A 21695-nucleotide genomic window follows, 5' to 3' on the forward strand; every position below is an offset into this window, starting at 1 on the left:
GAGTTTAAGATATACTCCGCTTTTATTTGCCAAAATTTTAAGCCCAAACTTAGGATGTAGCCTTCCTATTCTCGAGCGCTAGTTTCCTTTTGATCGCATAGACGATATGCAGTCAGTAAAATTCTGTTTGAAATCATTTCAGGTTCACTTTAAAGCGTAACTCCGTTGAAAAATCAATCTAAACTAAATGACTAATATCGACGTACGGAGACAAAATACGAGCACTACCAAAACATTACACTAATAAGAAGCCTCGATCCACTCTAAACCGATATTTAAAAAGCTACAACTAGAGCACTATATAGCTCCTTCGGAGCAGAGTAGCGCAATCTAGAACGCCGCCTCTCGGCGACTAGCGGCGAACGGCCGGAGGTTCCAACTGCGGTCAGAAATGCATGGAGAACGTGAGAAAATCGTTGTTTCTTCAGTATTGTGGGAATGTACGGAATGGCAATCGTTTTTGACATAATAATGGAACATTTTAGAACAATTTGCGCGAAGTTTTGTGCCCCGCAAGGACCTGACTTTTTTTTAAAAATTGCTTGAACGGCATCATGCAGCAGACGACACGGCGACGTCACACCATTCACGTGACCCGCTCCGGCCAACCCGAAAAGCCCATCTCCGCTGCGAGCAAAAATCGTCTGCTTCAAACGCCATTGCCTTGGAAATTGCCTTCTCAAAATTTGCACACGCATCCGATATTATTAAAACTTTGATAAAGTGTTTGGTGCTTTACTAACTTCACGACAGACTAGTTTTGAAAAGTGTGAACTCGCCGTTCATTTTTTAATCAGCCGTGTAGTATCGATCTCCATGTATTCTCCCATAGGGCGGGCCGCCTCCTGGAACCCTGAGTACCACGTGACTCGCGCCGAGCCGCTCTGTCGGCCATGTTGTCGGCAAAACACGGGGTTCAAAGGATTGCGCTACTCTGCTCCGTAGGAGCTATATAGTGCTCTAGCTACAACCAGCTTATCAGCGGCCATTCAGCGGGTTGTCGGATTGTCGAGCAAGCTTGTGCTCCAACGTTACAGCGGACCAGTAAGTTGAAATCAGAACAAAGACTGGAGACAATTGAAAATACAGGATGAGCGAGAAAAGTATATAAGCATCTAGACATAAAAAGTTTGAACACTAAATGCCCAAACCTAACACGAAAACTAAAATTAAAATACGAACAGTCAAGTGTGGGGTCAGACCATACTACCTCTATGAGTAATGAAGTAAATGAAGCCGAGAGAAATATGCGGGAAGAACGAATACAAGGAAAATCAGCTTTAACTATGTATAAGGGAAAAAAAAGAAAATAAGGAAGGAGCATGGATTGATATTTCACGGGGGAGCTCATTATGAGAGTCTAGAATATGATGAACATTGAGGACTATGACATATAGGACAAAGTATGAGGAAATAGGTACGTGGTGTGCCATAAGCCAAGGGGAAGACGATTCAATAGAACATGTGTTGTTGACGTGCTCAGAACTTGCTCCCGCTCTTTCAGAGGGGGCGACGTATTTAGCCGGAGCACTGGAGTTTGCGGACGAGAATGAAAGACTGGATGGTAAGTACATTTTAATAACAAAGAGAAGAGTGGAAGACTGGTGGAAGTTATCTAGGGAGAATTGAATGACGTACAGCTAACTGACACAGCTGGGGACAGGCGGGGCGGAGGAAAACTGGGATACTCCCCCGGGTGGCTCCGGCCCAATGTCTTCACCCTGTTTCCCAGCGGGTCCAGTGCCGGGGTAATGCCGACTATGTTTCACCAGAGGAAAATTGGCGACTTCCTCGCCGGGAGAGAGAGGCGGGGGGGAAGATTTTATATTTTTGCCCAATCCGCCAAAGGTCATCCTGGTGATGTCCCACACCCCCTGGTGATAGTTGCGAAATTGCAGTGGGTAAGCAAATTGGCGAAGGAAAGAAATCCTACTTCTTTTTTTATTTCTTGGCTATGTGGCGCAAGTTACCGCCCGATATAACGGGCACAGTCATTCATTTCAGTATCCACCCATTCAGTTAACTGATTGCTGCTTCTCGGACTGATGGGTCGTTGTTTTCGAAACTCCCAGAATTTCCGAAGCTAGGTTTCAATCTTTCTTTCATTGTTTCTCGCGTGATTACGTGTGCATGAGATAGTAAACACAGATAAATAACGTTAGCGACAGTAAGCAAGAGTTGCTTATAGATCCTTTTTGTTTTGCGATATCACTCGACAGGGCTTTGTTTGAATATTTAGCGGGAGAGTTGGCCGCGTCAGTAGTTGCGTTAATTGTTCCCTCGGAAGGTCTTGTGTGCCCTATCAAGGGAAAGGGCGATAGGCAGACCATTCGGTGGATCATCTACCAGCGTTGTTATTAGGTGGAGCGTACAAGGTGTTGTGGGGCTAGTTTCAAATAGCGCCGAGAATTTAAGTTAGCGTAGGCACCGGCGGCGGAGTATAGGCCATTAGGGTCAGGCTTTGTTTAGATTCGGCGGACTTCGTTCTAATTTTGCTGGGAGATGAGCGTAAAGGACGGGAAGGTAAGGAAGTAGCGGAGCTAGTACAGCAGGAAGAATGTAAGCGATGGTGCTATTTAGAGGAGACCGACTTTGAAAGCTTAGCTGACGCGGTGGAAGATAGCTTCACTTGCACCCCCTGTGAAAATCTTTAGTTCGGCTTTACGAGGGTTGAAGAAGAGCGGGCGGCTAAGTTCGAGGAGCTTAAGGGGGAGTTCAAAGAGGAGAGGAAGAAGTCGGCTGGTGCTTGAGGCGCAGGTCGAGAGGGTGAACGATGAGCTCAGGCAGGAACGAGAGAAGAGGGCCGAACTAGAGAATCTTGGGTAAGTTTTGAGAAGATAGAGACTGGGCGGCTAAGCTCGAGGAATTAAAGGATACGGACGGAATTGAGCGAAGAGAAAAAGAAGCGAGCGGTGCCAGTGGAGGCCTGGCGAGATCTGCTGGAGGAGGTGAAGGCTACGCAAAGGTCCGACAAAGATAAACATGAAGAAATGAAATGGCAACTGGAGATGAGGTTAACAAAGGAAAAGGAAGAGTGAAAAGCAGCGTAAAAGAAGCTAGAAAGTGTGGGACGTGAGCTGCAGAAGATGAATAGACAAGGGCGGAGGGAGGAACAGTAAATGAAGTGCCGGTTGTAGAGAGCGAGTGGGCAGAGTACATAGACACTAGTGTGGCGTCAAAGGTAGCGAGGCCGCTGTACAGTACGGTGGTGCAACGGCAGCCCCCTACACCGACAGTCACCAAGCCTGCGATGCAGAAAAAGCAGAAAGGAAGTGGGCAGATAGTGTTGGTGGTATGGAGCTTTAAAACGTCCAGATGCACTGCGGGGACCGCCAGCAGATTCGGGGGAGATGGGAGTGTAAAAGTTGCAACCCTCCCAGGCAGGGGGATGAAGGAGATGATGGACACGGCAGTAGAAATGTTGCCTGTGAACAAGGGGGAGGAAAAACCTTGTGGTGGTACTACATGCGGGACCGAATGACGTCCTAGGTAGAAGGGGAATGGACCTGGCCACACACATCGAGGAAAATGTGAAGCAGTTGAGTGTCATAACCTCTGGAATCGTGCACATTGTAATGTGCACCGTCCCTGAGCTCAGGGGCCGAGGAGTAGGTACAGAGAGGGCCACAAGGGGGGATAAGTGTAGAGGGCAAAGAGAGAGGAGAATTTATTAGACGCAAAATAGAGGCAACGTTCGCACAACTTGAACCGAACGAGATTTCACAGAGCACAAACAGCTACACGGCACAAGACGGGAAAACTAGCGAGACAACTGAGACGACCACGGGAGAATAGGACAGAACAGAAAGTGAAGCACCTGCTGGAACGGCGACAGGCCCAGATGGCCGCAGGAATTAGACTAGTCAATCCACTAGGAACTAAAAACAAATTAAAGTTAAGGCAGGCAACTGATTAAATAATGATAGGGGGAGAGGTACCTAATGATTGCAGACTAAGCAGAATGAAATTGATATCTAAAAGCAATAGAAATAAGGATAACATAATATCGTACCGCTTAATAACAGTAACTTCGGGCCTGTACACACTGGATGCAGGTAGTAGAAAGAAGAATGGGCCGAAAACATTTTAGGTGAGCTGCAGAATGGGTTCCATAAGAAATAGGAGATTAGATGGTAACTTATAAATCATGACTCAATGTATTGAGGTGGCACGGACGAAAAAAAAATCCGTTATGAATAGAATTCCTAGACATTAAGGGGGAGTACGAGAATGTTGTTCAGGGAAAACTCTGGGTACAGCTGAGAAAGTAAGATTTGGATGCACACTTAGGTATAAGGCTTTTACAGCAGGTACACACAAATAATATGGTTTTTATAACATGGGAAACAGAAATAACAGGATCGGCAGAAATAAAAAATGTACTCGGGCAGGGTTGTCACTAATAACCTTTACTTTTTATGGTTTACATGAGTAAAATGAAAAATAAATGAGAAAAAAGCTATTTAGTTTTTGATGTGTCATATACAGAGAGAGGAATAAAAGTAAAAGCAAGTTATACCAGGAGTGTTCTACGCAAGCGACATTGTACTGTTAGCAGATAGCTGGGATAGGTTACAGGAGTTGATTAAGGTCTGTGTGGCGAAAGGGGACTAAGTCGGGAGTAATGGTTTGTAACGATGCGAAGGGGACCCCTGAAATTTCAAGTCATTTTAATAGAACACGCAGAGAAGTATAAATATCTAGGAGTATGGCTGAATAAGGGAAAACAATTAGAAGAGCAGAAAGAAAATATGTTAAAGAAAGGAAAAGGGAATGCAGCGAATATGAAGCATAGGGCACTATGGAATAACAATATATATGAAGTTGTTCAGCGAATATGGAATGGATTCGTGGTACCGGGGTCGCCTTTTGGCAATACGGTAATATGCATGAAATCTGAGGCCCAGGCAAGCTTAGAGACCCGACAGAGGAGCGTGGACAGATTGGCTCAGGGGGCGCATGGGAATACACTAAATGAATGATTGCAGGCCAACATGGACTCGGCATCTTTCGAGGCTAGAGAAGCAATCGGTAAGTTAAAATTTGAAAAAAAAAAAAAGACTGAACAGAATTGAGTATACACGATGGGCGAGAGGGGTATATAATCATTTGTACATGAAACATTTGAACACTAAGCGAAAAACCGAACCCGAAAACTAAAATTCAAATACTAACAGTCACGTGCGGGGCAGAACAGGCTACCTCTGTGAAAAATGAAGTAAAAGAAGCCGAGCGGCGGCAGCTGTTTTCAAGATAATTTGAGCATAGTTTACGTTCAAAGCTCATGCAGCCCTCCTTTCTAATGCATTCACAGAATACGTGGATAAAAATGTGGAATGCGGTTAATTTGTGCTATAGCTACTAGACGCACACTTTGAAGAACGAATTTTTTTTAAAGCTTTTCTCCCATGGGCATTTCTTCAGTGAGCTTTTATTCGATGAGCTTTCCTCCTGCTTACGATTCTTTTAGATTCGCTAACGACATGATAAGACAGATCTCTCAACACCAGTTACACTCTTCTCTGGCTGTTTTGAAGTGCTTACAACAGTGTGGCATCTAGAACAATGAACTTTCTTTCGAAAAGGGCTCTGCACTTTCGCAGAGCTTAATCTCGGAGCGGCGAAAGCTCTAACTTTGGTTGGCGTACGGTACAATGGTTGCACTACCTCCCCTGCCTCTTCCGCGACTCGGATCTGCCGCAGGGAAAGCAGGAAAGCTGTCGCAGCTCCCATTCCATCCACAAACCGCAGCTGGAGTTTTAGCCACTTGGTGTCGTCTTTATCTGAGAAGATGCATTAAAGTGATGGAAAGCACGTCTCAACAATTAACGCTTTCATTTTGTTGCAGTTTGTTCAAACTTTAGACGCGGTGTTTTTTTAGACAGTGTATGGAACATATTTGACATGTTTCTGCATCGCTGTATTAGGCGAATCATCGTTTTCTTTTTTCATTTAACAAGCGGAGTTGCTAAGATTATAGTTCTTCAAAATACTTGCCTTGCTAATTTCGTCAGTGATGCGTCGCGTACAGTCAAGATTTCCACCAAGAGCAGGAAAATGCGGCACTACTCGATTGCCACCTGAAGTAACGGCGTTTTTAAATGCATGCAACATATTTAACTTTTATCGCGGCATCTACCCCAGAAAATGGGCGTATAACATGTTTTAGCTCGAGATAGGTACCGTTTCAAATTACGTTTGACGAATTCCGTCCTTTGGCAAGTTTGAGAATTCTTTTAAAATAACTATTCACTACGCTGGGAAACACCGAAAGAGTAAGACACAGGTGGGATGAGACACGACGTACACTTTCAGAGAAATAAAGTTTATGTCGTCCTTCGTCCCCCCTGTGTCTTATGCTTTCGGTGCTTCTCAACTCAACTAACACACTTGTGAACCAACATTGCCGTCACTATGATGGATTGACTTATTAATGGTACCTGAAAAGCTCACTAAAGGATAATACATGTGGGGTAAGCAAAACACTTATTTCAAGTTAAACGCAACAAAGGACAAAAATGCAAATAAAGAGATCCTACGCTAATTAAAAAAAGCAAAAACAAATAAGAATGTGGAAAAAGTATTAACACTCATGAAAAAACACGATTCCGCAATAAAAGGAAAATAAAAACGAGTAAATCATCATGACAGAGCAAAAAAAAAAAAAAAAAACAGATATACGCTAGGTCTTTTTAATCAGTTTAGATCACTTGACTCAGGCACTAAGTAATAGCAGACGCGGAATAAGTAACAGTGGCATAAAATATAAAAACTATACTCGGCGACAACTTTTCTTGGCAATGCAGTGGAAGGTACAGGATTGCGTCCCCTCTCCCATTTTGAGTGTACGCAGGCTCTCCTCCTCCCCCATTTCCGGGGAGAGGAGGAGAGCCTGCGTACACTTAAAATGGGAGAGGGGACGCGGGCCTGTACCTTCCACTGCAATGCTAAGAAAAGTTGTCGCGGAGTATAGACGGTCAGTGGCGCGCTTTCATGGTGGAAAAAATGGTTACAGAGGACACTACGGACTGTTTTGTGAGCTGATATGATTACAGTGGTTTCAGACAAACCGCTCCAGTGCTTGGCGGCAAAAGGAAGGTCTGAGTTAGTAAATGTAGATATTGAAACAAAAGTGCGTTGAAAACGTTTTATGATGTATTAACGACTAGATGTTCTGTTCTGTTTTTGTAGAAGTGATTTGTCGGATTGAGCGGAGTTGTAGTGTAACAGATAAAGTAAAATATTTTCCAGTCACATGGGCACGTAATAGGTCTTCAGAATGAACTGCTTTAATGATTCGGCGAATCAGCTTGCGATCTCGCGCCTATCGGCGTGCTGTGGTTCGCCGACAACTTAAATAAGTTAGTTATGAAGGCGTTTAACGTGCCCGTCTGACAGGGGTATTACAAGTGGGGTTACTTAATGGGTCACTAGAGGAGGAATCGTACAACTTCGCATAATGAAGGAGACGTATCTGGGACGATGAAGAACCGCGCTGCTTCGAACAGGTTCTAGTGGGTTAATTTTGTTATTTTTAGTTGGGATTCCAAAAAGATGAAGCTTATTTATGTTTCCGGTGGGTATAAGTATTGTTAGCTGGTTAACGTAGTACTTACGCGGATTTCAAATTTCGTTGCAAGTGTCCGAGTGTACGTGATGTCCAGCGGTATTAGCATTAATATGAGTAAAGCAGGAGGAGCTGGAGGTGGGCGTACTCGAGGTATTTGTAAAAAAAAAGAGTAGCGCGGTGGACCTTATTGAACAAATACGATAATGATGAAACAGAGTGTTTTGAGATAAAAAGATTGAATCGTATTTGCCATTTGCTAGAGTAGTCAAATACGCTCGTAATATCACTCCGTAGAGTTTCATGGCCTGATTGTGTCATTTTCCTTTATAAAATACAATTGTCAGCAAAACGTCAATGGTGAATTATATATTAGTTGGGATATCGTTAACGCAAATTAGAAAGAAGGGGGAACAAAGAAATGTACCCCGTGGGACTCCGGCGGCTATATCTGTAGTGGAAGATTGAAAATCATCAAGAGCGGTAAATTGCTGTCTAAGGATCTTAAAATTACTGATCCAAGGAGGTGGTAAATCATATTAGCTAAGCACGGAAAGTTCGCGTATTAAGCGATAAAGAGGAACGCGATAAAAATGCTTAAGACTGAAGAAACTATGCATGTCTTCTGTGTTTTCGGTGTTCAGATTTCAACTAAATCGAGTAGCGTTTTTCCGGGTATATATGTATTCTGGTTATTTGGAGATAATATAGGTGTTAAGGGAGAAAAAGCGGTTTTTGAAAACTTCCTGGCGCCCTTAAGAAAAAGAGACGAGATCAGAGTTTTTTCTTTCCCAAATAAAGAGGTAACCGTCAATGCAATCAATGTTCTGGAAACAAAAAAACAAAAAACAACAAAAAAAAAACAACAGAAGATTGATGTTGCTTTCAAGCGAACATCGTGTTTTTTTTTAATAAGGGAAACTACGTTTAGGAATTTAGTTTCTTTACGATTTTCTATAACCTGGTGGTAGGTCACCATTCGGGATTTATCGGTACATATGGAAAACACAAAACCGTATACCTTGCCCATAGGCGTAGACTACGGGGGCCATCGGGGCTCGTGCCCCCCTGATGCGATCTGGGGGAGGGGTGGGGGGCAGGGCTCCCCCCCCCCCCCCCGGACCATGATCCTTACCGACACGCTGCTTACGTGCCATGTAACGAGCTTCTAGTCGTGGAAACAAACTAACGCACGCAGCGACGGACACATGGCGATATACATAGGCTGTAAAATGTACCCCCTACAATAAACTACTAATAATTGCCGATGTAAAAACAAATTTCCCAAAAAATCACCCCCCTCCCCCCGGAGAACTTCTCAGTCTGCCGCCTCCCCCCCCCCCCCCCCCCCCCTCCCCCCCGGGAAAATGGAAGGTCTACGCCACTGACCTTGCCTATTTATCTTCTCAAACGTTAACCTCACTGGTGATGTGCCCTTCGCCTTGCAGCTTACACGCCGTTCATCCCTAAGCTGACAGTGCGGTGAAATCTGCGTGCTCGTTGGAACAGTCACACGTCTATCTTTCGCGACGTAACCACGCTCTCGTTCACTTCCGCGCGCAGAGAAAGGAACGCGTCAGGTGATCAAGGGAAGGCGGTTGATTAGTTCAGGTGAGCTCGTAGCTCCAACGACACCCTTAGCTTAGGGGTGAACGAAGGACAGTATCGTCGTGATGACACGAGGCCGTGAATCTGTCTTGACTGGAGTTCGTGACCCGTGGCCTTCCAGCGATGTCTTTACACGTAAGCTATCCTCCTTCGCTTTCCCACCCCACCTTTGTGCGTCTGTCGAGTTCTTCTCACAAGGTTTAGCGCTCAAATGGCCATCATTTATTTGCTCTGATGTCTCTTTCATAAAATTTCTCAACTCAAAATATTTTTTTATCTTTATCTTAAAGCTCGCAAACAAAGTTTTTATTTGACACAAAAGTAATGTCAAAAGTAATAATTTACTCGACATTACTGCCTGAATGTAATTCATTACATTAGTAAATTACCAGCCTAGAAAATTAATGCATTACATTACTCATTACCGCAAAAAGTAATTTAATTAATGTAATTTCGGGACAGTAATATCACTACTGCCATCTCTGGTTCAATCCCCACCCCTGCCCATTTCGATCTGGAGGAGCATCGTACCGTCGTGCGGTCGTGTATCACTACTGCGTGGTGCACGTTAAAGACCCCAGGCAAGCGGTTTGTACTGCACTGGGAGACAAGTTCGCCCGTTATGGTACAACCCAATTTTTTTTTGAAACCTTGCGGGCGGCGTTTTATCGTCATATTCACTGACGTCGTCTTTGCGCAATATTTTATTTGACATGCTTAAGTAATATGTATCGGGCATTGTGGTTCATTTTTTACTGTCAAAATATAGCAGTCAGGAACAAAAACGCTGCGGCGTAGTTTAGTGGTAATGCCTCTGCTTCGCAAGCAGCGGATCCAGGTTCCATTCCCGTTGGCGGCGGACGATCCTTTTCAAGGATTTGGCAACGTCGACCACGGACGCCCTACATCGCCAACGACAACTACTGCAACATAAACAGCGGACCTAATTTCCCGTGGTGGGAAAAGCAGATAAAAGCTATCGCCGTAAAGATGTAGTCAGCATCCGGATAGAAATTCCGTACAGATGCGTTCAATAAAATTACCGAAAGCTTCGAGGCCAAAATGATGGATATGTCTGGTAACTTTGGATCAATAGTGGCGCAGCTCAATTAAAAATTAAATGAGATACGTTTATTCTGTCACATAGAAATGTGGAAATAACAAAGGTTACTTAGACCATCCGATAATAAATAGCTGTCTCCTATTCAGCCTAAGTCCTAACGCACCACAAGCGAAAACTTGTTTAGGAACATAAATTATCAACCTACAAGTCAATCAACATTCACAGTATTATATGCTTGAACACATTGCACATTGTTTGCAGTTAAATTCTTAGCAACATAACAATTGAAATGAATGAAGAGTGTTTTTTAAGGTTCGTCAGCAGTCCGGGGACGTTTATGTATTGCTACTATGCCCGCTCTGTCGCTCTATGAAAATGAGAACGTCATGCAACTTTACGAGGGGTTAAAAACATTCAAAACGTAAAGAATAAAACACATGAGGCTATGAAAGGTTATCTTTAATTTTTTTCCTATGCCGAGCAGCTTCTGTTGAACACTTTCTCTCAGGCGTCTTTCTATTTTCAAAGATTTGAAGTGTGTGGGCGATGTTTCGAGCGTAGAACAAGCATCTTAGCACAAATTTATGATCAGAAACAATAACGCGGTATTTATTTATTGTAGATTAGACTATAATACTGTTAGGGTCTAGGTGTTTATTCTACATAAATTCAGTCCACCGAGCTATTTTCCAACCGTTTGAGTCATAACTTCCTTCTTCTCGCTCGTGTCCGGGCTGGCGCACGCTCTGCTGTCCCATCGCATTGTTCCCCGTGAGCAACAACAGAGCCGTTTATACTGAGAGAGTTTGGCCTTCTTAAGAAGATTTTGACAGTCTGACAACCACAGCAGCGTAGTCTGACAACCGGGGGATGACTACTTCCGTCCGCCATATTGTGGCTCTGACTCATAGGAACTCTACGCGATTTCTCAGGAATGAACAAGACAAAGAAGTAACGCCATATTGTGTTATCACGAAATCCGCTTGTTCTAGCGGCCAACAAGCTCCGCCCATCGGCCAAACTCTCTCAGTATAAACGGCTCTGAGCAACAATGCCTTGATGTGCCACCCGTTGGGCAGGGCATGAACTCCGTGCCCAGCATGGTGTGTGGCGCGCGAGCGCCTATGTTCTGTGCATAGCCGTCGCACGCACAGCCCGCACCCCTCACAACACCTCCCTCGTTATTCTGTAAAGGGGATCCAAGGCTTGTGGAAGAGGGCAAGTTGGTCTGCATTAGCCAAACCGCATGCTTTTCCTGTGGATGTGTTTTTCAGCTGGTAGACATTCTGGCCGACTCGAGCTGTTACAGTGAAGGGTCCAGATCGCTTAGGAGCAAGCTTTGCGGCAATTCCCTTGCTAGCATTGCTCAGAGTATGCAAGTCTTTTAGGATCAAATCACCCACATCAAAGTGGCCTGGTTGTCGGGTCGAGTTGTATTGTCGTCGCTGAATTTCCTGGGCTTTGTTTTGGTGCGCTCTCGCAAAGGCCAGGCCATCCTGTAGGCGCTGGTCCAGTTCCGCTGCAAAGGCGTGGGGTGCAGAGGACGAGGCCTCTGTGTCCTGGGCAGATGTTGAGTCCCACGGAGTGCGGAGCTCTCGATCATAGCATAAGAAGGCTGGCGTGTAACCTGTCACTACACTTTCGCTGGTTCTCATAGCAAAAGCTATTTCGGGAAGTCGTTTATCCCAGTCACGATGTGCCGCACACTATGCCATTATGGCTTGTTTGAGGGTGGCATTGTGGCGTTCTACCAATTGTTCAGATGGTCGGTATGGCGTCGTGTGCCGGTCAGCGATACCCCAGTGACGTAAAACACCTTTCCACAGGGCGCTCACGAAGGTTTTGCCGTTTTCACTCGAGATGCTCTGTGGAACTCCGTGCCGACAAAAAACTTCCACCATTTTGTCTACTATAGTCCTCGACGTTGGGGCACGGATGGGGAATAACTGTATGTACTTCGTAAATTTGTCGATCACAACTAGAATATACCTGTTTTGCTTGGCTGTTGTTGGTAGGGGTCCGATCAGGTCGACACTGAGTTGCTGCATGGGCTCTGTAGTCCAAGTACTGTCCATTAGGCTTTTCGGTTTTTGTCGCCGTGGCTTCAGAGTTTGGCACTGGCGGCAGGAGCGAACGTACCGAGAGATATCTGCTCTCATACCCAACCAGAAAAATTGGTCTTGGGTACGTCGCATTGTTTTAAAGAAGCCGGCGTGGGCGCTTAGAGGATGGTCGTGAGATAACCTTAAAACCAGATTACGCAAATGCGTAGGCAGCCATGGCACTTTCTTTTCTCCTTTGATGTACATGAGTACCCCGGCGTTGTTGTCGATCTCACTGTCACCAGCAAGGTCTTGCACCTGACGTGCTTCACTGGCGTCAGCCGGTAAATAGTTGTTTTTCAGGTACAAGAGTATGTTACTCAATAACGGGTCTTGCATTTGCTCTGCAACCAATCTGGTGCCGTCACTTAGTTGGGAGATGTCATCCTCTTGTGTCACTGCAGTCTCTTCGAAATGAATCGACTGCTCCGGTTCTTCTGCGTCGTTAGGAAAGCAGTCTTCGGCGACACACTGGGAGGACGAACTGGCGGTCACCACTGGGAATCGGCTCAGTGCATCGGCAGGAATATTGGCCTTTCCTCGGCGGTGCTTGATGGTGCAGTTAAAACCCTGGAGCCGAAGAACCCATCTTCTCACCCGACTAGATGTCTGCTCAGTGCTGAACATCCATGAAAGTGATGCGTGGTCGCAGTAAATCTCGAAGTGGGTGAACTCTATATATGGACGAAACCTATCGAGTGCCCAGACGACTGCTAAGCACTCCCACTCTTGGACTGTGTAGTTTTGCTCTGCAGGGGTCAAAGTCCGGCTAATGAATGAGACGGGTCTGAGCTGTCCTTCGGTTTCTTGAAGTAACACAGCGCCAATTCCCACACCACTGGCATCTGTCTCAATCACAAAGGGCTTCTTCAGGTCCGGAAGGGCAACCATTGCCTTGGCTGTCAGCTGGGCTTTTAGGCAGTCAAAGGCGGCCTGTTGAGGGAGTTTCCAACTCCAGCGGGTATCCTTTCTCAGCAGCAACGTAAGGGGCTTGGCCGTATCCGAGAATTGAGGAATAAATGTCCGGTAATATCCCATCAGTCCGAGAAAGGCCTGAAGCTGCTTCACTGAAGTTGGTTCTGGGAATTCTGTCACAGCTTTTACCTTTTCGGGATCTGGGTGACACTCCCCGGGAGCAATGATGTGGCCTAGAAACTTCAGGGAACGCTTACACAGCTGTACTTTGGTGGGGTTGATTGTGAGGCCTGCATTAGAGATTCGGTTCAGAACCTCTCTCATGTGCTCGATATGTTCATCAAAGGGCTCGGAGTAGATGTGGACGTCGTCTAGAAAGGCCATGCAGTATGTGTGCTTTATCCCTTCCAGCACCTTGTCCATTAACGCCTGGAATGTGGCCGGACCTCCTGCCACGCCAAAGGGCATACGCTTGAACTGGAACATACCTTTATGGCAAATAAATGTCGTTTTGTGGATGTCTTCTTTTGCCACTGGGATTTGAAGGAACCCTTGCTATAAATCCAAGCTAGTGAACCACCTAGCCTTGCCCAGCTGAGCCAGTACCCAGTCCGTTTGAGGCATGGGATACACTGGGGTGTCTGTCCGAGAGTTCGAAGGTCGATAATCAATGGCTAAGTGGTACCCTCCTGTTTTCTTGGCCACCAGTACAGGTGCACTGGCCCACGAGCTTTGACATAGTTCTAACAGGCCTTGGTTTAGAAGATCGTCTACACATTGATCAATTATCGCTCTCTTCTGAGCATTCGTCGGCCTCAGTTTACAGCGAACTGGAGAGTTGGTGCCAGTGTTTATTTTGTGCTCCGTCAAGGAAGTGCAACGAGGCTCTGCACAGAAAATGTGCTTATAACTGTCGAGCAAGCTTGCTATGCGTGGGTCACTTTCAGGCATATTCCCAGGTGTGTTTATGACGGAGACTGTAGTCATGTCTAAAGTGTTGCTGTCAGGTGGTTCGGCAAACAGCGCCTCCAACGAATAGGTGGGTACGTCGTTTGTCTTATTCAATAGGCTCTTTCGTGGCACCCTGTCGAATCGAACAACCTCTTGTCTTTCCACTCCTACTGTCCAGCCACCCAAGCCGACATGAACAGAGATGCCCGTAGCCGTCAGAAAGTCCCGGCCCAGTACAACGTCTCGGCACAAACCCGACATGTGCAGGAAGCGCTGTTTGCGGGACCCACCAGACCAACGTACTCTGCATCTCAAAGACACGGTTGTTTGTGACCATCCTGTGGCCAGCCGAAGGGAATGAGTCGCTTCACGTGTTGAAACCCCTGTTGATTTGGCAGCTTCCATTGCTGTATCTCTTAGCAGACTAATGCTAGACCCAGTATCCAGGAGGGCGTAAAACACCTTGTCACCAATGGTGACTTCAAGCAGTGGCTCCTTCCCTCTGGCGGTTGCTGCCACTTGCAGCGTGGTTTCGTAGAGATTGGCCGGGGCAACCTCTACGATTGTCCGTTTCCCAGACAGTTGGCTTGTATGTGGCCCATCTGGTTACATCTGTAGCACCGGCGCGGGTTACGAGGTCGTCCTGTGGCACAGTGACGTGCGGCATGCCCGACGCTGCCGCAGCGCTGGCATCCTTGCCTGGCGGGATGTGGCCACGTGGGTACTGGCTCCACAGGCGGGGACCACGGAGTTGACCACGGGTTTAATGTCCAGGCTGTCAGTACTACCTGATCTCGGTATGATCCGAGTACTGCTGTGGGGTGAAGGGGCCATTCTTGTTGGGCACCCGGTGTTGCGGTTACAGCAGTCTGTGTACAGTGTACTGCTGAAAGTTTGGTGGAAGTGTGATGGTGTTCTACGAAAGCCAGGTCCTTGGCAGCCTGATCTCCATTCGTTGGTGGCGGAACGTACCGGAGGCGGTGCCAAGCGCGCTCCATGATAGATCCTGCCACTTTTGCCATTTCTTGGAGATTTGCGAAGACCATGTGTTCCGAGAGATCATGAAACTTTGGATGCATTTGTCTACGTACTCTTTGTACCTTTTCACAATCGGGCACTGGCTCTCCAATGAGATCATAAATTTCTGCAATCACGTGAATGAAGTGCTTCAGATTTTCTTGCGGGTGTTGGGTTCGCCTCTCAAGCTCTTTTTTAAGTCTATGTTTGCAGTCCACTGAAGCGAACTCCGACTGGAACTCTTGGACAAAAGACTCCCAGTTGTCGAATCCCCTTGTGAATTGCCACCATAACTTGGCAGTTCCCTCGAGTGCAGCGGGCAGCGCTTGGCGCAGGCGCTTGTCCTGAGGTACCCCAGTTAGCGAACAAAACATCTCTAGCTTCTTCAGGAATTCTTTAGGCGTTTGCGTATCTTCGTAGCCGATGAATTTCGGGAGTGATAAATTTAGGCACTTCCACGGCATGGATCCTTCTTGCTGGGAAGCACGATCTTCTGGAGATGCTACCGGCGTGTTCATGAGAAAGTCCCGTACTTGTACAGCCATCCGTTCGCGGTCCATTCTGGACCCGCTTGTCAGGGCTAGGAGTTCCTGAACAACATTGCCTGGCGTCGTTTTTCCGGAAGGCGCGCTTACATTTTCGTTGGCTTCCATGTCGACTCGTAATTCCTTAGGACGGGCCCCCACTTGTTAGGGTCTTGTAGTATTTACATTTGTCGGTCTTTTTAGTTTTGTCAAAAATGGCATAACAACGGACACCAGTTTTGTAATAAAAGAAGATGCCACGCGCTGGCGGCCTCGAGGCCAGCGCTCGGTCAGACGTTTGCCAACACTCGAACAGGACGGTTGTCTTTCCTTTCGCCACCGGGTAAACCAGACAGGGTTCACTCGGGAAGACGGCTTCTCCGGCTCGGCCATGGAACACCGGCGCCTCCGTCCGATGAGTCTTTCATATCTTTAGCGCCCCGTAGGCGGAATAGTACAGGTCTAGGGGTTTATTCTACATAAATTCAGTCCACCGAGCTATTTTCCAACCGTTTAAGTCCTAACTTGCTTCTTCTCGCTCGTGTCCGGCCTGGCGCACGCTCTGCTGTCCCATCGCACTGTCCCCCGTGAGAAACAATGCCTTGATGTGCCCCCCGTTGGGCCGGGCATGAACTCCGTGCCCAGCATGGTGTGTGGCGCGCGAGCGCCTATGTTCTGTGCATAGCCGTCGCACGCACAGCCCGCACCCCTCACAATACGTGACCTTCAATTTATTTTGAACGTCTACACGCACAGAGAGTAACTCATCCAGAGTTACTGCGTGGTCCTTGCCGCCTCTCTTGGTTTTACAGGTCTCCTTTGTTCGTTTCGCACGTATGTCCCACATGCTAAACCGCTCCGACGGCGTGTTCGTGCTAACAGTATCCCACAGTGCACATAAATTACATACATGCATGTTTGCAGCTGTTTTAGCACCGTTTTCAGTGCCATAATTTTGAAAAAAAAAAGCCACGACTGACCAATTATTTGATCTGCTTGACTGAGAACTGTTCCAAGCTACCTAGTACGTACGAATTATTCGTGATATTTGCTCTTATGATCAAGCCCAGGGAAAAAATGCGTTCAGATTTCCCAAAGAAAATGAATTACCATAAGTCAATTTTCGACTCGTTGCTGTCTGGTTTAATTTGAAGCTACACAATAGCACCAGTTGAACCTCTAGCGTACATTATGTTAACTATATGAACAAGAATTATCCCACGATTTCACGTTGTGGTATTGGCGCTTATTGTTACATACGCATGCAATGTTACATACATGCGTATATTATGATGACGCTGGGGCTTTCAGATGACTACTTTAGCCTTCTTTATTTAAAACAGTTTGAATTGGTGCTTGTCTTCGTCGAAGGGTGTTCCTGTTTCGCTATGTTAAGGACTATATATTCATTCGGCAATAAAATGTGCCGTAAATAACGTCATTTCTTAGTTTCTTTACATGCGCCAGGGACGTAGACAGTACTTACAAAGAAGTGAATATTAACACATTCGGTTCGATGAGGTTACAACTAATGTCAACTGTTTGATAAAACACAGCCAGGCAAACATTGCAGGAGCAGATAGTTGTCGCGGGAGCAGTCTAGCGCACGGCAGAGCGCAAGTTCGTCTGCTTCTTTTGCAGGGGTCGTGGTAACGCCAGAACGCTGGTCTCTCATACGCTCTGATTGAAGGATACTGGCTAGACCTCAAGGCAGATGGCTTTGAGGTCTACCCACTATCCTTCAATCAGAGCCAAGCGGAGCTCGACGTCTCCCTGACGTCACGACAGCCCCTGCCAAAGGAGCCGACGAACTTGCACTCCACGTTTGTTCCTTCCCAATTAGCCGAGTCCGCGTATCTGGCACAGACCTCGCCGCACGAGCAAAATACCCATGGTGCGGCATGTCCCCGAAGCCATTTCATGACGTTTACCCGCGTTTACGCCCGCTTTATACACAACATTTCTCAGGTCCGTAGGCTTGTCCCAGGACGCATACCCGTACACCCTTTAAAAAAAAAACTAGTAGTATTTACTAGGTAAGAGCTAGTAACCGCTTGTCATATATGTTACTAGGTGCCTAGTAACCTTAGGAGGTAACGGTCAATGATCAAAAAAACTGCTCCGACTTTACTCAACAAAATTAACAATTTAATCAAACGTTTCGTCTCCCATTCGGGAAACATCGTCAGTGAGTCCTTGTTGTCCTTGTTGTCCTTGCACACACAAACCGTGAAGAAGTTCTCAGTGTCAAGTAGGAGGATTCGGAGAAAAGCTTCTTGGGCGACGAAACCCAATCCAGTGATAGTGGCACCGGCTCATTAGAACTACCCTCAGAGCAGTCCAGGTCCACGCACACACTCGCCCCGTCAAGCGCACGAACGTTAACAATGCACCCAACGCGGGAACATGAGAACTGCACACGACACAAGGCAAAAAAGGCAGGTTCACATCGGAGAAATTAGCGTCTTGCGAACTCCGACTGGCCCCAGCTTGCTTGTCGCACAATGTTGCCAAGCGTCGCTTGTGAAAGAAAAACATTAGTTAAAAAAAACAAAAAAACAAACATATATATATAAAAAAACGGAATTAACTTTTTTGTTTTGTTTTCGGAACCGTTTTTAGTATGTGCTACGTGGCTATTTTCATCCCAGTTAAAGCCAAAATGAGAATATAAACGCTCACAAACGAATGCAAACGAGAAGAAAAGTAAGTAAGCCGCATGGCCAGTGCATCAACAATAGCTGCTGCCAACGTTACTAAAACACTCAGTTGGGAAACTTGCCGTCGAAACCTGGGCCGCTGACGTCCACCGAGACCGAGCTAAATGCGACAATAGCGCCACTCTTTTTCGTTTGTCTGTACTATGGCCACCTCGAGCTTTTTGAAAGCCTGTTTTTGCGTAAAAACAAACGAAAAAGACTCTTTTTGTATGAAGTTTATTGGAGTTTAGTACCAAATGATGGGCGCGTGATGTTTTTATCATCTTTAGTTCGCAAGGTTTTGCGGAACAATTAATATTGTTTTTATACTACCATGCCTCAGCGGGCCTTTCAGGTAGCGCGTCCCGACCTAGGTGCATTTTAACTTTGGTAGTTGAACGCGGCGCGTCCGCTGGGGCGACGGGGGTGGCACCCTGTAACCTCTACCGCTGTATCTGTTCTGAAAGCCATAATAGAAGTCACGTGAAGTTCCTTGAGTGGCCCCTGTGGGAAAAATGGTGGCGTTGTGTTCGTCACTAGCTCGGTGCACAGAGACAGATTGGGGCCATTTTTTTTAAAGCTGTCTTTATGGGAGTTTCCCAACTGAATGTTTTAGTAACGTTGGCTGCTGCCAACGTTACGCTGCTGCGCTCGCTGCAGCGCTGGCTTCCACCTCGTGCTGGTACCATAGAGTTAGTACAATAAACGCTAGAGGCTCAGCTGGCGCTAGTGTGCTGTTGCATTTTGAAGCAGAGAGCATGCAGTCAGAAATTGACTTCCGGTAATGCATTTCTATGGGAAAAAGCGAGTGCATTTTCTCTCTGCGCTCGATTATAAGAGCAAATATCACGAATAATTTGTACGTACTAGGCACATTGGAGCATTTCTCTGTCACGCAGACCAAATAATTGGTCAGTTACAGCATTTTTATTTGAAATTCGCGGCATTAAAAACGGTGTTGAAACCGCTTCGTACGTGTATTTATATGCACTGTCGGACACTGTTAGCGCGAACACGGCGTCGACGCTTTCTAGCATGGGGGATATACGTGCCAAACGAACGAAGGGCATGTGGAAAACCAAGAGAGACGGCAAGTACTACGCAGTAACACTGGGTAAGTAACTCCTTGTGCTTGCAGACGATCAAAATAAATTGAAAGTCACGTAATACAGTCCGATTTGCCATAAATAAGTACTGCTTTATTCTTTCTGCTCATGAATATGTGCGAAGATTCTCGTTCTGTGATCAAATCATCACCCGCACGCTCCATATCTGTGCAAATAGGGGGAAGCCAGAGAACAGGTGCGCGATAAAAACTGCCCAACATAGAAAATAATAAGAAAACACACCTTTCGTAGTCCACGTCCTTTATTCTTTACGTTTCGAACGTTTTTTTTAACCACTCGTAAAGATGCACGACGGGGTCATTTTAATATAGTGAGAGGACAGGCATATTAGCAATATATAAGCACCAAAAGAATGCTGGCGAACTTTGAACACACTGTACATTCCTTTCGATCGTTATTTTGCTTACAATCGTCGCTCGTTTCTACATACCTGCCATGGAACAGAGGTTTGGGCCTGAAATATCGCGAAGTTTAGCATCGTTCAGTGGTAATGGAAAAAAGCTGTAACTAAAGCAATTACACTTTCACAATATTAATAAAGGTACATACTACCCGGTACAACCAAAATAACAAAAGTTATTCATGTTATTTTGCGGCGACGAGACAAAATTCACGCGCGTTTTCCCATAGGAATACACAGGAAGACTGGAAAAGTAGACTGCATGCTGTCTGCTTCAATTTGCAACCGGACGTCCCGTAGACACTAGCGCCAGCTGAGCCTCTAGCGTTTATTGTAATAACTCTATGGCTGGTACGGAGGCTACGTTCGTTATAAAATCAGCTCCAACCCTTAAGCAAGCCCACTCATACAATATTTGACGCTACAATTGCGTGTAGATACCTCCCCTGCGATCCGAAACAACAAGTACGTCGCTAACGCTGGCAATCAGGTATGAAGCAAGCGCCGCCATCTTCTTCGCGCCTTTGTGGTAGTTAATAGCTAGTAAAAAGGTAGTAACGGTCAGAAAAAGGTAGCAATTGGGAGTTTTAGCAGGTCGTTTCCACGCGAACGGTTCACCGTCGGACGCATCGGCGACGCCACTGCGCATGCGCGCGCGAGTCGTTCGGGGCGTCGGGAGGCTCTTCTCGTTCGCTTCTCCCATTCCGGCCGCTGGAGTCGTCACCGCAACGCAGCCAGCAAACGCTTAGGACAGCGGGAGGCGATTTTCCATCCTGTTATTCTGCTTCATTCGAGAGTCTGAACCAAATCATTTCGAGAACTGCTCACAATGGTACGCGATCGTGAATGCTGTAAACGGCGCATGCTAGTAAATATTTGCGATCTGCGGGCAGACCAGCTGCCGTGGCGACCGCGAGCAGACGAAATGATTTGGTTCGATGGCAAACAACGTGAACGATCGTTCAAGTTCAAGATGACGGAGACACACCACATACCTTTACGCTCGTTCAGATACCTTTTGCTCTATTTATGTTCGCAGTTCTTGAAATTCCGACCGGCAAATGATACGTCGGCCGTCTCGTTTACATCAGGGGTACGCCGCAAACACAAGCCGCACGGACTTACACGTTGCAGAATGTTTCACATGTTTACTAGAAGACGGCGCCACCGTGAAGCACTATCATCATCATCGTTTACACGGTTGCGCCAGTCTCACGATTCGCTAAAATATGTCAACATTTCACGTACGGTTTCACGGAACGGACCAGCTGCACCATTCGTGATTTCGGAACCGTATGCTCGAAAACCGACTCGCTAAAACTCCCTATTGGCTGCATCATGCTAACTTTTTACTACCTATGGCGCGTTTGAGGTAGTTAATAGTTAGTGAAAGGTAGTAACGATCAGAAAGGGGTAGTAACTGCGGCAGTTACTAGCTTTTTACTAGCTTTTTTCTAAGAGTGTAGGCCCGGAGACCAGCTTTCGAGCTTTGCGCGTTTTTTAACCTGGATCATGGCAGAATTTGAACCGCAGAAGAAGTGACGTCATGAATTCCGGAAAAAGCTGTCTGGGGACAAGTACGCGGTGTGAATACAACTTAAGCCGAGGTCACAATGCTCATATATCAAACAAAAGGCAGTCTGCAAAGACGAGTCACCGTAATATCTTGGTTCGAGGGTCGCCTTTTAAGTATTCTTTGATCTGATTGCCGTACGGCATTCG

Source organism: Ixodes scapularis, unplaced genomic scaffold (assembly GCF_016920785.2).
Source record: "Ixodes scapularis isolate PalLabHiFi unplaced genomic scaffold, ASM1692078v2 PGA_scaffold7__128_contigs__length_106722199, whole genome shotgun sequence".
NCBI lineage: Eukaryota > Metazoa > Arthropoda > Arachnida > Ixodida > Ixodidae > Ixodes > Ixodes scapularis.